The sequence below is a fragment of the Hylobates moloch genome, unplaced genomic scaffold (genome assembly GCF_009828535.3).
Source record: "Hylobates moloch isolate HMO894 unplaced genomic scaffold, HMol_V3 SCAFFOLD_14, whole genome shotgun sequence".
NCBI classification, from domain to species: Eukaryota; Metazoa; Chordata; class Mammalia; order Primates; family Hylobatidae; genus Hylobates; species Hylobates moloch.
In genome coordinates this window covers 33,315,782-33,335,965 of record NW_026652289.1, presented here as the reverse complement: position 1 = coordinate 33,335,965, position 20,184 = coordinate 33,315,782, and the positions used below count along the sequence as shown (strand labels likewise).

Genomic DNA, 20,184 nt, shown 5'->3' with positions numbered 1-20,184 from the left:
GGCATCCTAGCAACTATTAAGTCACGATAAGGAGGTTGCTACTGTCCTGGGACCTGCGGAGCTCGGCTGGTCAGTCCGAAAGGGCCTTCTCGCCCTCGAGACCCCTTCAAGTCCCTTTCTATCCAGGCCCGGGTCCCAGAGTCCCCTTGTGCTTGCTCCTGAGGGTGACCTGCCCGTGCCCCGGGGCGAGCACAGGTGCGGCCCTGACCACAATGCGGGCGTGGCGAGCCGACAGCTGGGGAGGCCGAGGGCGCCTCGAGGTAGGGATGGGGCTGGCCCGGGCGTCCCGAAGGACCAGCCTGGCCCCGGACTCCGGGCGGCACCCGGCCTCGCGCCCCGCCCCCGCCCCGGGAGCCCCGCCCCGCCCCGCCCCGCCCCGCTCAGCAGCCTCGCCGCCCCGCCGCCCGTGTTGGCTGCCCTGCGGGCCACGCGCGGCTATTTGCCACGCGCCGCGTCACCGGGCCGCTCCCGCCTTGGGCTCCCGCGGGCCGGTCAGGGAGGTGGCGGCGGCTGAGCGGCGGAGCGGGGGCGGCAGGGCGCGACGCCGCCGGGCCGCCCCGCCCTGGGAGGCGCCCGGGCCCTCATCAAGTGACCAGTATCCCTTCCAGGAGAACACGGTCCTTCAGAGGAAAGCGAGCTCCAACCCGCGGCCCCGGCGCCAAGCCGCCGTCATCTCCTTCCTGTGCCGGGTGATCGTCTCCTCACCCACCCGGAAAAACATAGTCCGCCCCCACGTCCTTGTGGAATAGCGCCCGCTTCCAAGCACTGTGACTCTCTTTGCCCTACCCTTGTCTTTCCCATTCCAATTACTCTAGAACCCACCGAGAGGACAATTCAGCCCTGAAAAGAAACTGATGGGGAGAAGCGAGGAAGGGAGCCCAGGAGGGAGGGGAGGCAGGGCTGCGGAGGGACACCGAGGCGGCGGACGCAGTGCGCACGCGCAGCACAGAACGAGTTCCGGTCTGGCCGGGGCTTGTCTCCTAAAAATAGCCCCGGTGTGGGGATCCGTGCGCGGATGTCCCGGCGAGTCCCGGGCTGAAGGAGGCGGCTCCGGGCGGCGCGGAGCGCTGGTGGCGGGCCCGGGCTGCGGCGTGTTGCGCGCCCGCCAGCTGCTCCGGAGATACGGTGAGGGCCGCGGGCAGCGGGGCTCAGTCCGCGGCGCTGGCAGTGCTGGAGGGGGGCGGCGTCTCGCTTAGGGGGCCGAGTAGGGGTTGTGGTGGGGGTGCTGGGGCAGGGGACGGCGCGGCCGAGAGGGTCGCCCGGGGGGGCTCCGGGGACCCCTGGACGAGGCCATGTCCGGCTTGGAGGGGGCCAGGGTCGCGTTCGCGCATCAGCGGGGCGGATAGGGTGCTGGGAGGCGGGTGGGGTGCTGGGAGGCGGCGAGGGGTGGTCGGGTCGGGGTCGGCGCTGAGGAGCTAGGCGTCCGGGGAGGTGGGGGCGGGAGGCCCTGAGGGCGGGCCGGGGGGCTGGATGCGGCTCGGCCGAGCGGGCCGAGGGGAGCTCAGTCGCGCGGGCTGGTGGCGAGCAGCCTCCCCGGGCGCGCACCGCTTGGGGCCGGGGGGGCGGTGGTGGACGTCGCCTCCTTGAAAGTTGAAGGAGTTGTCTGGGGACCCCGGAGCTTCTCCGGGGCGGTGCGCTGCGAGGGCCCTTTCCTTCCCCTCTTCCCTCGAAGTCCGGGGGTCTCCCCGAAGGGATTAGCCCCAAGTGCGGGGGGCCTTCTGCCCTGTTGGACTTGAAGAAGTTCCCCCACTTCTGCTTTGGGAGAAGATGGGTCTAAACGGGGCGGAACGCTTAGGTGCGATTTCTGTGAGTCTGTAGATGTCAGTGGCGGGGTCGGTGTTTGGGGCGGACACCTGCGGTTGCGGACGCCCGATCGTGCGGGGAGACGTCGCGGTGACCGAGGGGCTGCACGGGGAACCGCTGGCTGTCCCCCTGCCATCCAGCTAGATCCCAGCACGCAGAAAATATTTTTTGCTTTAGAAACTTTGCTTTTTGGCTCGATTTCATGCCTTTGAGCAGTGAGGGTTAAAGTAAGTGAGATAGTGCAAACAAGTTTGGAAAAGGTGAGCAATCCTGAATAAGAAAACAGTTTTTCTTTAAAAGTGTAACTGTAGAATTGTAGCTCACATCCAAAATAGATTTCTGAGCTGTGAAGCGAGCCTCCTGTTAGGGTCCAGCAGGGAACCGTGTGTAGCTTGAATATAACATAGTGTTAACCTGCGTTTTAGTTTGCAGTGAGATTGGGATTCCAATAAATGCCCCATTAGAAAGGCCTGCTGTGATGTGTTAACAGTAGCATATGTATTTTTAAACAAACATTGTCTTAACATTTTTTCGGGTTTTTAGCACAGTACGTTTCCCTTGTGTCTTGTATCATCTATTCCTATATGAAGAGGAGGGTTCTCTAAAGCTGTAATTAGGTGTACATTACCCAGGAGTACTTTCCCTTTAAGAATCCAGCTGTGTTGTTTTGGCAACTGCTAAGTACTCTAGTTGTCAGTTTTAAAATCTGTGTTACCTTGGCAGTTCTTGAACAGTCTGTGGAAAAGGTAAACAAAATAATTCTTTTTTAAACATACAAAAATGACATTTCTTTTAATATGAATTTAGGAAGTGAGGATAAAAATGACTGCATTGTGCCTTTATGGCTTTTGTATGTACAGTGCGTGTGTGTGTGTGTGTGTGTGTGTGTGTGTATTTTTGGAGAGCTCAGTCTCTATTTCTTTTTCTGTAAATTACAACTTTTGTTTTAGGGAGTCAAGAGTTTTCACTAAAGCAGATGCCGATTTAGATTAGTTTATATTAAATGTCATAAACACACACCTGTATATCATAAAACATTAAGATCAGTATTTGTTATATATGGTGATGCATTAATTGACAATAGAATCACCTTTATTTTAATTCTCGGTGAGCATTGTTGCAAAAAGTTGTGATAATTGTGTTACAATAATCAAAAGTACTCTGAAGAGCTAAAACTGGTGATTTGAATGTTTGTAGACTAGAGATTAACAATTTTGTTGAAGAGTGTGGTTCCAGTAGCTACTTAGTGAAAACAGTGACTGTGAAGTAATGGTGACCTCTCTAAACGCAATTTGCTTACCTATTTCCTTTAGTTCACACTATGGTTATATATAAAATTGTGGTTTGATTTCATATTAGAACAAAAGTGTTAAAATTACACTTTACTTGCCTTCAAAAGTTTTTTTAAAAATTAAATTCTGGGGGGTGTTCAGTGGAAGGAAAATAGCTTATTGAGGCCCAGAAATAATTGTAATGTCACCATGTTGAATTATGGTTTGAGAATAATTTCTTTCTGTATTCTTAGAGTTTTTTTTCATATGGGTATGTGTGACAAAGATTTTTTTTTGTAAATGCAGTTGGAAATAATCTCTTAAAAATGTTGAGTTGTTTCAAATGGTGATGTTATGTTTTTCAAAGCAATTTCATTACAATTTGCCTTTTCCATCATGCATTGTGGGCTAATATTAATTTTATTAATATTCCAGCAATAGTAGTGTCATCCATTAATTGGCTACCAAAAAGAGGAATATTGAATTATATTCTGAGGGTGGTTAAGAAATTATGGAAATGTTTATTAGAATATGATTTTGGAGTTTGAAATAGTCTAGTGAAATCTTTTCAGTAGATTTTGTGTTCTGATTTAGGAGGAAGAAGCCATGAACAAATTTGTTACTGAAAAGTAGCATGCTTGTCAGTTTGGAAAACCATCTTTTTTCCTCCCTTTGCTGCTTTTAGTCTGGCAAGAAGAATGTAGTGTAATATACGATGATGATGGGCCTGGATTTGGGGGCATTTCTAATTTCACATATTCTGTCTTGTCATCAGACCATGCCCCGGTTACTCATGGTACATACGAATGTTTCGAAGTCTAGCTGAAGTTTTCTTTTATGCGATGACACTATGAGAAAACCATTTGTGGACCGAAAATGATCACTATTTCTTTTTTCTAGATAAGAAAGAAAATCTGTGGATTCTTAGTAAATGGAGAAGTGAGTGCCTTCTCTCCTAATGTTTAAATAATAAGTGTAAATATGGAAATCAGATCACCCTTTAAGCTGGATAACCTCATACAAGAGAATGCTTTTAACATATGCTGATTTGCAAGCCCCCCCCCCCGCCCCCCGTAAAGGAAGGCTGCTTGACTCTGTAGTCAGATCTTGATTCAGATCCAGCTCCACTGCTGACAAAGTTGAGATATCTCCTGCAAAATGAGATGGAATTACACTACCTGCCCCGTGTTGGAATTAAATGAGATAGTGAGTGTAAAAGTTCTAGCACACTGCCTGAGGCTTAATGTGCAAAAATGCATATTGCCTGGTCTCCCTGCATCCCTTCTGGCTTTTATTTCTTCTTTCCTCTAAAGATTATATAGGTACCCTGCCCAGTACCCATACGTTTAGTGTTTGTGACCAAAGGATTTCGTATAATGTATCAATAGAGAATGCTTAATGTATTTGTTTTGGATAAAATATCCCAGCATCTTAAATTCATTGTCAGATTATACGTAAAATGCTTAATTGGCTGTTTTAAACATTAGAATTTTGATCTTCAACCATAGTTTGTTTCTAATCTCCATATCTCCATAATCTCCCCAAATATTTTTCTAAAGATTGAAGTTAAATATAAATATTTTCCCAGTCTTCAGTGAATTCTGTCTTTTAGGGATTGTCTGTGGGAGTGGTCTCTAAGATACAGTATTTAAAATTTAAAGTTAGAAGAATACTTCTGTAATTCACCTTGAATAGGTGTTTTAAAATAGCTTAATTTCTGAAGAAAAGTTTTTAAATATTTTAATATTGAAAGTTATTTTAATATTTTAAAATAACTTTAGTAGTTAATCTGTGATTTTTTAATACTCTTATTTGGTGTGAAATTAATGATTTTCTTGTGTATAGTTTATCTGTGTGCCTTATAAATGGACCTTGTGTCCAGTTTATTATAATTAAGAGTGTAAATCCATTTGTTAATTAGTAAATCTTACACACAGCACACGATATAGGTTGGTACTTATTTAATAAGTACTAAATTTTTATATAGATGCTTTATACTTTAATAATATTTATATTTACTGAATTTAATTGATATTTACTGAATTTAATATTTTAATTATATTAATTATCTTAGTCGAGATGAAATCATAAGCATATGAGTTAAAAATATTAGCTCCTTTGTGAGGGAATACCGTATTTAAACACTGGTGTATGAAGGCAGGTAATTTACTTCATCATTATTTTAACAAGTGATGTTGATAAAAGCCAGAAGAACAAACATGGGTGAAAAACATATTAATTAATCAAACTTCTAGTAAATACCAACCCGGGCATGTCTTTTTATGGTTGTCTTGAATTAATACTAATTTTACTTCCTTACACAAAAATATAAACTTCAAAAACAAAATAAACAAGAAAACATCAAAACAAAGCAAACACAAAATAAAACAAAAACCTTTAATATATGGACTTAAAAAAATTCTCACCATTCTTAAAATTACATGCTTGAGAAATGTTTTCAGTAGTGGTCAGTAAGTTTATACTGCATGAGCTGGACGTTTTTACTTTGTTACTTGCGTGACCAGCAGCATGCATGTGCAGGTTGACTTGGATTCATTTGAGGCATGATTTGTGACACTTGGAACAAAGGGCTGCTTCCCATTCGACCTGGTAAGAGAAATTGTAACTTTTGGGCTTAGTAAAACAAGCTGCTCTTGCATTGACTAATACTGTATTTGCCTGTTTCACCTCTCATCTTCATCCTTAGCTGTCCATCTTCTACATAGAAATTGGAATTATATTTCTAAAATTCAGATCTATATGTCATTTCTTAAAGAAGAAAGAACAACTTTTGAAGGCATATGAGATCAATAGAGTGGCGGTAACGTAAGGGATAGAAGATTGGCCTGTAAAACCAGACTTCTTGGCTGGGCGCAGTGGCTCATGCCTGTAATCCCAGAACTTTGGGAGGTGGAGGTGGGCAGATCACCTGAGGTCCAGAGTTCGAGACCAACCTGGCCAACATGGTGAAACCCTGTCTCTACTAAAAATACAAAAATTAGCCAGGCATAGTGGCTCACACCTGTAATCCCAGCCACTCTGGAGGCTTAGGCGCGAGAATCGCTTGAACCCAGGAGGCAGAGGTTGCAGTGAGCCGAGATTGTGCCACTGCACTCCAGCCCGGGTGATAGAATGAGACTCCATCTCCAAAAAAAAAAAAAAGAAAAAAAACAGACTTCCCATCCTAAGTTAAAATACCTACTGTTCTTACTGTGTTCTTATTTAGTTACGTACACTTTGTGTTCTTTGGCAAGTTCTTACGATTTTTGAGGCTTAGTGTATAAAATGGTAATTATAATATTATTTCGTACAGTTTTTGAGAGGATTAGATGAGGTGTGTATTATAAAGTGCAGTGCCTGGTATATAACCTGCATTAATTTTCCTCCTACCATTGCTATCATTACTGCTACTGCTATTGCTGTTAGTCATGGCTCACTTTATGATTCCATCGTGTCTTTTGAGGCTCGTTTTCAGCCATCACCTTTCAGTTTCTATGCCCTAGTCAAAGCCAACTATTAGCGCTAATCTGAAAAGGCCATGTGTTTTCATACCGATGACGACTACTTTTATTAATCCAGCCCAGACTTCTCTTGAGTTTGATGTTCACTTGGAAGTCTAGTTGGAATCTCAAATATAATATAAATGATATGGCTAAAATATAGCTATTTTTTCCCTCTCCCCCAGCCTTCTTCCTACCCCTAAACCCTGGTGTCTCTGCTGGCACTCCCCATATCCATAAATGGCAGTACCCAAGCCAAAAACTTCAGATATTATTCTTGATTCTTTCCATTTCTCTTAAGTCTAATACATCCCCACATCCTGTTGTACCTTCACAATTTGTCTTGAGCAGTCCACTGCTCTTAGTCTTCGCTGCCACCTCTTTATTTGAAGCCATTGTTCTCTTGCGTGAAGTACTGCAGTAATTTTCTAAGTGGGCTGCTTCTTTCTCTTCTTGCTCCAGAGAAGTTTTTTTTTTTTTTTTTTTCTTCACACAGCAGCCTGAGAATCATTTTAAGAGCCTACATTGGATCATATCATTTCTCTGCTTAAAATCTTCTGGTGACTTCCCATTCCTCTCAAAATCAAGTCCTCCATTCTGTGGCCTAAGTGGCCCTGAATGATCTTTCTGCTCGTCATTCTTCCCCTCATTCATCGCATGCCAGCCACGAAGGCCTCTCAGTGTTTCTTAAACCCTCTGCACCCTTTCTTCTTTTAGGACCTTTTGCACTTTCTGTACTCCTTCCTTGGGATATTCTTCAAATGTCTGGCTTGGCCAAACATTTTGGAGTTTGGCCCAAATCTCACTTCTCTCTCAGAGGCCTAATCTGACCATCCTATTTAATATTGCACTCTATCATTTTACTCTCTTACACAGATTATTTCCTTCAAGACAATTGTAATTCGTGTATACCTGGTTTGTTTAGTTATTGCTTATTTATGGTATTTTTCCATTACCTGAATATAAACTCCATGAAGGCAGAGGCCTTGTTCATCTTACTCTTAGCTGTATCCCCAGGCATTAGCATGCCGCCTGGCATTTGGAAGATAGTAAATATTTGGTGCTTCTGTATCTTTGTTCGTGTTTTTGCCAATGATTGGAATGCTTTCTTGCACACATAGTAATAGTTATTGAACTACTTATCCTTGAAGTCTTAGCTCAGATGTCATCTGTGATACCAGTTTTAATCTCCTAGACAAAAGTTTTCTGCTCTTGCTCTTGTGTGCTTCTAAAGCCCATGATAAATGCGTTATTTGTAGAGTAAATCCCATGTTAGATGTTTAGAATATTATAATTGATGTCACTCTCTTCTATTAGGCTGAGTTGCTATGTCAAGGACCAGCTGGCTCTTTTGTGTGCTCAGTATCTACCAACCAACCTATCATAGTAGATACAGTGAATTCTCAGTAAACGTTGAATTGAGTAGAAGTTGTCCTAATCAACGGAAATAACCAGCCACAGACCAGTTTTCCCAAATCACACTTTAAAAATCATAAAGGTACTTTCCAGATTATAATCTGACTTTATGTGTGTTCTGTTAACATACGGTCATTATTCTAAGGGCAGGAATTTGAGAGCTGTGGAGCACAAGGGGCATTTCCTCAGTTCTGTTTTGATTTCTTGCTGGGTACTGAGTAGCCATCTTGTCTGAGGGAAGTATTTCCAGTTTGAAATGCATATCTCTGTTGTTCCTTACTAACCAACATGCCTTCTGGCCCTGTTCCTTCCCTCTAGCTTATCCAACTAATTTCATATGTTTATAGAAAAGCTCCAAGTTGAGGGGGGAACCTTATGGAAATTAACACAGTATACATGAAATACATTACTAATTCAGCTGTATTGCTAATGAAAATACATCGAAGAACTTCTGTGGCCAATGTTAGGAGCCCAGCCACCATTTGTAATAGTGAAAGTCATTCCCCATTCTAAATAGCTGACTTACCAATAGGCTTTTGGAACATATCCATTTGTAAATTGGGAACTCCTTTGGCAAAATGTTTATTTTGATACTGAAAACCTTTTTATTAATGGTGTTAAACCTAATTGATGATATGGATTACGAAGAGAAAGGGAGAGAAGAATCTAGGAGTTAAGGTTTTGTTTTTGTTTTCCTTCAGAAATGGCTTAATTTCCACAAAGTAAAGTTTGAGTTGACAGATTTTTTTTTTTAATTTATTTAGGAAAAAAATCAACCCTAGAGAAAAGTTACAAGAACAGTGCAATGAACTCCCATTTATATCTGCTGCAGATTCACCAGTTGTTAACATGTACCACATTTGCTTTGTCATTCTTGCTTTCTTTTTATATTTGCAGAGTGGGTACAAAGTCTGGAAACAGAGATTATTATTTTATTTACAGTTTGAAACTCCTTGATTACATCTTCTGCCTAGAGCAGCTATTACCAGCCTTTTTGGCACCAGGGACCAGTTTTGTGGAAGACAATTTTTCCACGAATGGTGGGGGGAGGGGATGGTTTCAAAATGATTCAAGCACGTTACATTTATTGTACACTTTATTTTCTATTATTATTACATTGTAATATGTGATGAAATACTTATACAACTCACCATAATGTAGAATCAGTGGGAGCCCAGAGCTTGTTTTCCTGCTAGTAGAGGGTCCCATCATGGGGTGATGGGAGACAGTGACTGATGATCTCATCAGGCATTACGTTCTCATAACCTAGATCCTTTGCGTGTGTGGTTCACAGTGGGGTTTGTGCTTCTGTGATAATTGAGTGTTGCCATTGATCTGACAGGAGGTGGAGCTCAGGTGGTAATGCAAGTGATGGGGAGCGGCTGTAAATACAGATGAAGGTTCATTCGCTGGCCTGCCACTCATCTCTTGCTGTGTGGCCCCATTCCTAACAGGCCATGGACTGGTGCCGATCTGTGGCCCTGGGGTGGGGACCTCTGGTCTAGAGTATATCAAAGATGGAAGTTTATTTAGTTAAAGTTAGTGGCAAAACATCACAGGTATGATTAAATTCAGGTTATATACAGGGATAGATGGAAATGCTGTGTTAATACACTGTGTACATTTCTAACAAGGAAACCTGATATGTTATTATCATTAACATATCAGGTATTGTTATGTAATATCGAGAATCCACTGTGTAGATCTTTTTCCTCATCTCCTTTTTTTCTCTGTTTTGTTCTCTTCCTATTAAAATTATTTTTATTGTTGAACCATTTGAGAGGAGGTTGTACACATCAAGTTCCCTTACCCCTAAATGCTTCAACTGATATCTCCTAATAAGGGCATATTCTTACATTAGTATGGGGGATTCAAGAAATTTAATATTGATCTTATTGTTTAATGTACAGTTCATGTTGAAATTTCTCCTGTAGTGTCAATAATATCCTTTAATATTTTTCCCATTCCAATATTATACAATGCATTTTAATTATAGTTCTTGTATTGTTTAATCTGAAACAGTTCTTCAGCCTTTTTAATTTTTGGGTTTTGTAGAGTACAGACCCTTTGTTTTGTAGGATGTCCATCAGTTTGGATTTGTCCAGTTGCTTCTTTGTAATTAGATTCAGATTTTGCATTTTTGGCAAAAATCCCATGTAAGTGGTGGTATATCCTCAGTGCATCACATCATGAGGCAGTATGGTGTCATTTTGACCATGTTGTTGATGTTTATTTGGACCACTTAGTTAAGGTTTTACCTGCTGGTTTTCTCTATTACAAAAGGTATCATAGTCCCCTTTGTTATTACTGAGTAATCTGTTGGAGACACTTGGAGAGTGAAAATTTCCTCCTCCAAACGCTTACAGAATGGTTTTAGCATTCATTGATTACGCTTGCCTGAATAACTTACTACACAGAATTGCAAAATAGTGTTTTTCTAACCATTGTTCCCTCTCCATTTATTAGTGGGCATTCTAGTTTGTTTTAAAGAAGACCTTGTCCTATTCATTTTGATATCAGTATGATAGATTCTTTTTTATTAAGTAGATTGTTGTCTATTACCTGCCAGTATTCATTTTGATGTTCCAAATTAACCCACATTTGGTTAGTGAAAACTTCTTCACATTAACTTATTGGTTGTTTTAACATGCCCCCATCATTTGTTGAGCACTTTCTTGCATTCTGGACCAGTAAGATATTCCAGGCTCATCTTACGGTCATCTCCTGCTGTTGTCCTGGAATCAGTCATTACATTATTTCAAGTTTTCCTTTATTGGGTAAGAGTATTTAGAAACCAGAAACTAGGCAGCAGGTATGCTATTGATATTGGAGTTTCGTTGTTTTAGAGCCCTTTTGGCTTATTAAGCTAAGAAATTTTGAATTTATGCTGATTCCTCGGGCAGTAGTTTGTAATTTCTCTTTATAGTCCCAAAACTCCTAAGAGAAAACCGTTTTCTTTGAAAGTGTTAATTTAAATAACTACTTTTACCGAATTCTTCTATTTAATTCTACAGTGGTTGGGTCTTGTTTTCCAAAACGTATTTGAAAACAGGAGTATGAATCCTGTTTTATATCTTTTACTTACTCAGTGAATATGTTCAATAGTGTCTTGAGTGTGGTTGATTTGTCTTGAACAAGGTTGTTGTTTATAATGTGTAATTATAATAATGACCCAATATTATTTTTATTACTTTTATATGATAATGAAATATTCCTGTATTTGTTATAATATTTTAGTTAATTTTGTGGAAACCTTTCTTTTAAGTGAAGTGTTGATTTTATATATTTTGTTTTTAATAACTGTTATTCTAGAAGAAACATAAACTTTAGTTTTTTGTTGTTTTGTTTTTTTTTTTTTTTTTGAGACGGAATCTTGCTCTGTCACCCAGGCTGGAGTGCAGTGGCGCAATCTTGGCTCACTGCAAGCTCCGCCTCCCAGATTCACGCCATTCTCCTGCCTCAGCCTCCAGAGTAGCTGGGACTACAGGCGCCTGCCACCACGCCCGGCTCATTTTTTTTCTTTGTATTTTTTAGTAGAGACGGGGTTTCACCCTGTTAGCCAGGATGGTCTCGATCTCCTGACCTCGTGATCCACCCACTTTGGCCTCCCAAAGTGCTGAGATTACAGGTGTGAGCCACCGCGCCTGGACATAAACTTTAGTTTTTAACTTAAAAAATTCAAAAGCCTAATTCCTGAAATTAAAGTATATAATTAATGAACTTCAAAATGCCTAATCTTGGCATTGCTGTTATACTGTTTTGTTCATTAGCAAGTGAAATAACCTTTCTGGGCATCACTTTAATTATACAGTAATATGATAGCTAGATCCTTTTTAACTCTGTGTTACACACTGTATATGTAATTAATGTTAAATTGTTTATGAAAGTGAAATTAAGTGCTATAAATCATAGTGGAATATTATGCTTCTGATCCAGGAGTTATTGAGTTCGAATTCTTTGTAACTATTGTGTTACTTTGGCTTATATATTTTGTTTTTAACAACTGTTATTCTAGAAGAAACATAAAGATTTATTTCACAGTTTGAAATAGCTGGTAACAACTGGTAACTTCATTACTTTATTCAGTCCACTGGGCTAGGTGCTGCGGAATACCAGTGAGCAAGGCTTGGCTTTCACAGTCAGGGGGGAGTGTGGACACAGATGATTTGTGCTTGATTTTGATGTGTAATAGATGTGTACAATGCAGAGTACACATCTGCAAGTGTAATTAACCTAGTTTCAGGAATGCCAGGAAAATAAGCTTTAATGTTGGACAGCTGTATAACCGTAATGTAAATGCCAAAACCAGGAAAGTAATACTGGTATGATACTGTTTACCTTTTCACTATGAAAACCTTCTTTTGAATTTAATCAGTTTTCCTTTTAATGATGTTTATCTGTTCTAAGTTTCAATCCATAATCCCACATTGCATTTATTTGTTGTGTTTCTTTAGTCTCCTGAAATCTGTGATACTAACTCATTTTTTTGTTGTTGTCTTTATGATCTTGATGCTTTTTTGGAGAGTACTGGTCATTATTTTGTAGAATGTCTTTCAATTTGGGTTTCTCTGATGCTTTCTTATGATTAATGTGAGATTATACATTTTTGGCAATACACTGAAGTAATGGTATCATATCAGGAGGTATGTTTATATCAGGGGCTACACGATGTCACTGTCTTATTACTAATGATGTTAATCTTGTTCACTTAATTAAGGTAATATCTGCTGATCTCGCCTCTGTAAAGTCATAGTGTAGTTGATAAATATTTTTGGTGAGATACTTTGAGATTATGCTAATTTCTGTTTTTTCTTCCAACTTTCATCCATTCACTTTAGCATTCATTGCTGGAACTTATCTGTGATACTTACTACTGTAGTATTAACCTCATGGTGATTTTGTGATTTCCTTGTTCCTTTCTCATTTATTAAAATTCAGCAAAGAAGTGTCCCTTCTCCCTCGTTTATTTATTTATTCATTTATATCAGTATGGACTCAGGTTTTTATTTTGTAGGTTGCAATCTGATGCTGTCGCTTATGTTGCTGCTCAGATCCTTCTGCTTTGGCATTGAGAGCTCTGTCCGGTTGGTTCCTTGTCCTTTTTACATGCTCCCTTCTGCTTGAAAGCTCTTCTTCACTTTCTGGCACTGAAAAGTTTCTGAGAAACTTCAGGCTCATCTTGCGTTTTACCAGCTCTAACCCTGTAATCATCTTCTTTTCCACAAAGCCCTGGCTCCTTGTTTTGGGGGATAGCAGTTAGAAGCCAAGATCTGGGTACTAGGACTGCCGCTCATTGCTACTGGGGAGTCTTTTTCCTTCTCAGCAGAGGGAGTTAAGAAATATGTGTGTATACTAACCCACACATTTACTCACATCCACAGTCAGTTCTATGCATAGTCATGCAGTGAAAGCCACAGGGTTCGTGTGATCAATGAAGTTAGAGAAATAGCATTCAAAAACTTTGTCACTGACACATTAAGAGAAAGGATAGGAACTTAAACCTGATTAAAACAGCGGCATGGTTTTAGACATGTTAAATCATTAAGAAATACATAAGTACATGATAAATGTGTTACTTTACCATGAAAAAGCATGAAGTTTGCTTATGTTAGTGTCCTAAGGTGTGTGGCTTTTGAGTTACTGTGAAATGGTGGAAGGAGAGTTGTCAGATGAAACCTAACACCAGATGTGGATAGATGGGGCTCATAACACATGACCTGTGGTAGCTCATTTTCATTTGAATCAGTTCTCTCTTGGGTGCCTTGCAATTTAGTCTTCATTTCTGTACTAATTTTGTATTTTTTCCCATTTCTTGTCTGAATTTAGCCACCTTATAAGATTGCTCTTTGTATTTTGTCCATTTAGTTTTTAGATTTCTGATTCACGGTGGTTTTCATATCATCAAATGCTTGTTTGAATATATTTAATTCTGTTTGGAGTATTGGCTTATAGTTTTTTTCCGCTTTGAGGTTTTTTTTTCGATCAGTGGAGGGTGGGGCAGGGTTCCTTGCTGGGTATGTACCACATTCTCTTTCTTAATTTTCTGGACTTTATTTTTCTTCTTTTTTTTGAGACAGTCTCACTCTGTCACCCAGGCTGGAATGCAGTGGCGTGATCGCAGCTCAGTGCAACCTCTGCCTCCCAGTTTCAAGCGATTCTTGTGCTTCAGCCTCCCAAGTAGCTGGGATTACAGGCACGTGCCACCATGCCTGGCTAATTTTTTGTATTTTTAGTAGAGGCGGGGTTTCGCCGTGTTGGCCAGCCTGGTCTCGGACTCCTGGCCTCAAGTGATCCACTTGCCTCAACCTCCCAAAGTGCTGGGATTACAGGCGTGACCACTGTGTCCAGCCTTGTTCATTTTCATAGTATTGAGTGTTTTATAGTATTCCTAGTTTATTGATTCCCTCTTTTGTCAGTATAGAGTAGTCCTGTTACTTCGGTGGTTTTTATTTGTTTCAGTGGTTGGAGAAGAGTTGTGGGACTTGGAATTTTATGAGTCTTTTAAGGTCTTGTAGGACCTTAACTATTCCCTTTTCTTTTTCCTTTTACCTTACAGTTAACGGAAGGACAGTTTCCCCTCCCTTTTGCCCATTTTTGCCTGCTGCCAGAAGCTGTGTGTTTCGGTGTGCCTCTTTATGTGGCCCTTTAAATCGACAGAATTTTGAAATTCCTTCCCTGTAGTCTGTGTTTTGATCTCTCCAGACACTTCTCCACTATTTTCAGATTTTAGGGTGGGTTTAATATTTCTGATGATCTTTCCAGATGATCCTTAGGTCCCATTGCTAGCCTCTTGCCACAAAGCCTTGGGGTTTTGGATGAGAGTTTGGGGGATCAAAGAGTTAGGGCGAATGACAGTTTGAGGGATCAATGGCTGGGATTTGGTGACTTCCCCCGCCCCCCTCACAGTTTTGCATTGTCAACATTCTTTGTCTTCAGGCTGTGCTGTGTGGTTTGGAATAGAATTTCCTTTTCCTTTCTTGTTTTTTTCACATGGTTTAGGGATAGTATTTTAGAGTTGCATAGATATACTTGCCACCACTGTGGCAAGTCTTTACTTTGAGAGGGGTGAGGAAAACCCGTTTACTTATCCTGCCAGTGCTAATAAAGCTTTTAGTTAGGAAAAGACATAGGCAGTCAACTTCCACTGGTGAGCTAGAGTCTCCGGAAAGTATCGTGGAGGAGGAGAAATAAACTACATTTAAATGCCCTTACTTCATTCTGATAACATGCAAATACTGGTTCTGGGTTATTGCAAGTCTTACTGCTTTTTCTGAAAAGCAAGGTTATTCAAAGGTTTGTGTCTATAATATAAATAGGAAATGGCTTGGTTTTATTATATGAAGGAGTTATAGGCCTGTATTTGACCAAGGGCTTCCTTTGGTACTTTTTATTCCAGTGTCAATCTAACATAAGATGTTTTCTGAAAAGGTAACTTCTAAACTTGTGGATTGGTTTGGTAGATGTTAGTTTTTTGAAAATTAAACTTCATTACCTCTTTATATATTTATTCTACTTTTGGTTTTCTTGGTTTTATTTTATAGTTTTGACAGTTGTTCCTTTCTTCCAATAAATGGTAGGTATGATGTTATTCCTTGACCCTACACTTGTTATTGTGTTTAATAAGATGGCACTAAATCCGTTAGGTAGCTTAATTAGTTCTCTTTTATGCCTTTTATCTATTTTTTTAACGTGAGAGATTTAACATAAAGTTGGAATTGTGTAGAAGTTCTTTATGCTTGGTTTTCCTGTATAAATTAGTTGCTTAAAATATTTATTACCTGTGAACCTTTCTTTCCCTAGAGATAGTAAGTAGTCTGTCAGTATTTTCTGTTGCAGTAAGAAATAGACTTAACTTCATTAGTCATTATATATTTCTTTTTGTAAAAATATCAACCAGAATTAAAGGGCATATTGGCTTTTAACATCAGAATTCTATCATAATATAAATTAAAACCTTTTGCTATTAATGACACAGCTTTGGAGTTATCCATATGGCTTTCAAATGTTGTTTAAAGGCAGTCGGTCTCTATGCTCATGTGTCTGTCATTGGGAAGTCATTTATGAGCTTTCATTTTTTTTCCATAGTTTCCACAAGTCTTAATGACTTCTCAGACTCATTATACCTTCATTTCCTCATTCGAATGATAATTTGCCAAAACTCTTTCTTTTTATTGACCTCCCGTTTTTTTCTTTCAACTGGTAAATATGGATCGTCCCTATACAATGGCCTAGGCTCTGGTTCCCCCAAACCCTTCCTCTTTTGGACTCTGTCCCTTATCTGTTTCTCACTGTTTTAATGATCATTTCTATATTGCTGATTCTGAAATGGAAACATATAGAAGATATAGCTCTTTGCTTCTAGGAGGTAATGGTTTAGGGAGGGTAAAATCCCATTAATTACTAAGTGATATGTAAATCTTACACATGATAATGGATTAGGGAGTTCAGGAAAGGAAGAGTTTGGAGGTGTTCAGGGAATGCTTCACGGAAGGATTGACATTTGAACTGGATATCAAGGTTTATTGTCAGAGTTGTGGAAAAAATACACCACATAGAACAGTTTGAGCAAAAGAGCCAAAACAGAAAAAGGAGAGCTGCTTGTTGGACACAGTTTGGCTAGATTGGAGGGTTTTTCAGAAAAAGAGATGGTAAAGTGGGAAAGAGAGCTTGAGACCAGTTTTTAGTGCCGCTGGAATGTTCAGCAGTTTAAATTTTGTTCTTCAGGTAAAAAAAAAAAAAAAAAAAAAAGCCATTGACAGTTTTTAATCGTGGAAGTGACCAAAGCCGCCTTTAATATGCCCATATACGATAATGAAGATAATGTATATGTCCTTATTATTAACATTAATAATTATTAATAAAGCTTGGTGCCTTAAAGAATAATGCTTAAGATACTTTTTTAGAAAGCATAGTGATAGGCTCATTCTTTGATTGTTTGGAGGGAATTGGGAGGAATACACGGCTTTCGAGTGGGAGATGTGGGTAAAGATTGTCCTTTCCTTATTCTTCCTTGTATCCCACTTTCTTCTTGATTTCCTTTCCCAGGCCAGACTGTGCTGTCCTTGAAAACTGGATTCCTTCTCATTAGTAGTTTTTCTCTTTTAAAATTCGATAGTATTTTTTCTGCCTTACTGTATTTTTCATATTTGACCTTATACTAAGGCAATAGATGTATACACACTGCATTGAAGGCTTTTATGCTTGTCTTATTTCGTCTTGTATTCTCTTCATGTAGCATCTCAGTAAAAATATAGTAAGTAAATGAATCCTTTAAATTGCTGTCTTACAAATGACTCAGGATTTTACACTTTGCAAAGTTGCTATTGATCTAGCATTTGGACTGAGCTAAGGTTTTGAAATAATGGCTTTAAATTCATCTCTGTAGCTCTGCTGGTCTAGATAAGTAGTTGTCAACCTTTTTCTTCTGTGAGATACAGTAGGTAAAATTTTGACATGCATGATGCACTCCCATGACTTTTATAGCAGAGAGGTATAGTATTACAGTAATTTATAATTGCCACAACTATCCTGGGATATGTTGTAGATATAACAGTTAGTAGGTAATGTGCAATTCTTAGGGCGGTAGCTATAAATCACCCCAGTTCTCTTCCGTGGAAGAAGGGATACCATAATGTAAGCAAAAGGGGATGTTACGAGGATAATCTGAAGCCACTCATTTTTCTTCTAAGATTCAAACTAATACTTTAGGAGTGTCACATTACTTGTGAGAGAACTCCCAAGTTATTATGATGTTCATCTGTCAAGTTAGCTTTAAGACCTTTTGGAATTTTTATTTTCCATTAGTTCAGGTGCTTTTTGTTTGTTTTAAATAGATAGAACCTTATTTCAATATAGATTCGATTGGTAGTTGGGACTATACTCCTGGATTCTATTTCATTTCTGTGAGCTTTAGAGTTTGCATTCCTCAGATGTCCTCTGAGGCTTCTTCCAGTTCAGAACTTTAGAAAGTTGGTGAATATCATGAATAGAGCATCCACGCCTTTTCTACATTCTGGTTAAAAGCCTTATTAATATGGAAACCTGTTTGATAGACTTTGACACTTTACTAGATTGTTTAACCAAAGTCATGCGTATTTGGCCATTATGTGAAGTACAAAAGATTACATTTTAAAGTGTTCCTATTTTTAAACTTTGTGTTTGTGTGTGCTTCTTGTTAACAGGTGTTTGGGTGGTTGAGGACTGTAAAAGTGATGGATTCCAGTCACCATATGCCTGAGAAGGAATACTGAGAGTATTAGCTTGTACCATGATACTGAAGAGTAGGGCAAATAGAACCTTAGCATTTGGGAAGTCACATCCTCAATCTGAAGAATTAAAATTCTAATGAATTTGTAATTGATATATATTAATGATAGATATTAGCCTTAATATTTAATACAGGCTAATACTAAGTTTAATGTGAAAACTTTCAGTATGGTTACTGATTATAGATTTGAGGTGGTAGTAGTGATAATTTATTTGGGAAAATACAATAGGTACAGTCATGAGTCACTTAATGACAGGGATATGTTCTGAGAAATGCATCATTAGCCAATTTTGTTACTTTGTGAACATCATAGAGTGCACAGTATTTACACAAACTTAGATGGTACGGTCTACTACACACCTAGGCTGTGTTTGGTATAGCCTGTTGCTGCTAGTCTACAAACCTTTACAGCATGTTACTCTGCTGAATACTGTAGGCATTTGTAACATAGTAGTGCGTATTTGTGTATCTAAACATATCTAAACGTGGAAAGGGTACAGTAAAAATATGGTATAAAAGATAAAAAATGGTAGACTTATATAGCACAGCTCCATTATAATCTTATGTGACCACTGTCATTTATGTGGTTCATTACTGACTGAAATGTTGCTATGCAATGACTGGGGAATGTCAGCCAATATGTGGATCACTATTGAGAAGATGTTAGATACCCCAAGGCAGTGATACAGAAAATCTGAAGACACTCTTAGGTTTTTTATTGTAAGAACAGAAGCTAGAAATGACACATAGATTCATGTGAAAACTTGTGTACAAATGCTCATAGCAGCATTAGTCATAGTAGGTAAAAAGTTGAAACCACCCAAATGACCATCAGTTGATGAAAGAATACATAATAGGTTGTATTTCCACACAAGGGAGTATTATTCAGCAATAAAAAGGAATAAAGTGTAGATATGTGCTACAACAGGGATGAATCTTGAAAACATGTTAAGTGAAAGAAGCCAGCCACAAAAGACCACATATTGTGTAATTCCATTTGTATGAAATTTCTGGAATAGGCAAATCTATAGAGACAGAAAGTAGGTGTCCCACTGCCTGAGACTGAGCCATAGGGGGCTGGGGTAGGCATAGGGAATGGGGAGTGAGTCCTAATTAGTACTGGGGTTCTTTTAAAGGGTGATGAAAATGTTATGGAATTAGATAGTGGTGAGGGTTGCACGTACCTGAGGATATCAAAACATTCAAGTGTATGCTTTAAATGGGTGAATTGTATGTAAATTATATCTCAATAAAGCTACTTTCTTTTTTATTTTTTCCAAAAAGAACGGAAGCTGAGCAGATGTTTTGGGCCTTTGGGTAGTTGAGTGGATATAGATGGAAGTGGAAGGGCATGGGGGGATAATGGGTATTTCTTGGCATTACTGTGTTATCACATTGTCACACAAATGCTACCTTCTCCATCCACTAGCTAAGAATGTGCAGACTTGTAACCACACTTTGGAGGCCGAGGCGGGATCAAGGTCAGAGTCGAGACCCTGTGAAACCCACTCTACTAAAAAACCTGCACTCCAGCCTGGGAGACAGAGCGAGACTCCGTCTCAAAAAAAAAAAAAAAAAGAATGTAATAAGTTGTGTTTTAGTGGAGATTGTATAAAAACCTATCTTTTTAACCTGCCTAGCACTGGGGCTGGAATTGTGCTTTATTCTAGTTGACAGGATGAATCTTACCATTCTCTTATCTGTATTTTTTTATATTAAATTCAGATGCTTTCTTATTTTCAGGGTTAAGATTATACAAAATTGTGTTCTGCCCATCTGTCCTACACCCCCCTTTGCTTTTTGTTCATACCTTTTCAAGTTTGTGTCATTTTTCTTTTTTACCTCCTGTAATTGGAACAATCTCTTGTTTCGTGAGTGTGTATAATCACTTTCTTCCTTAAATGCTTGCTTATATGAAATTTTACTG

General features: G+C 39.6%; 1 protein-coding gene across 7 annotated transcripts in view; it reads left to right on the top strand.

Moving 5' to 3' along the window:
* Positions 1 to 1,005: 1,005 nt before the first annotated feature.
* The window catches only part of MEF2A (myocyte enhancer factor 2A), a 158,186-nt gene continuing 139,007 nt past the window's right edge, over positions 1,006 to 20,184 (top strand). For all 7 annotated transcript variants that reach the window (XM_032175784.2, XM_032175781.2, XM_032175783.2 and 4 more), the window contains exon 1: positions 1,006 to 1,125. The gene's annotated coding sequence lies outside the window, so the exon portion shown is untranslated. The remainder of the gene's footprint in view (positions 1,126 to 20,184) is intronic.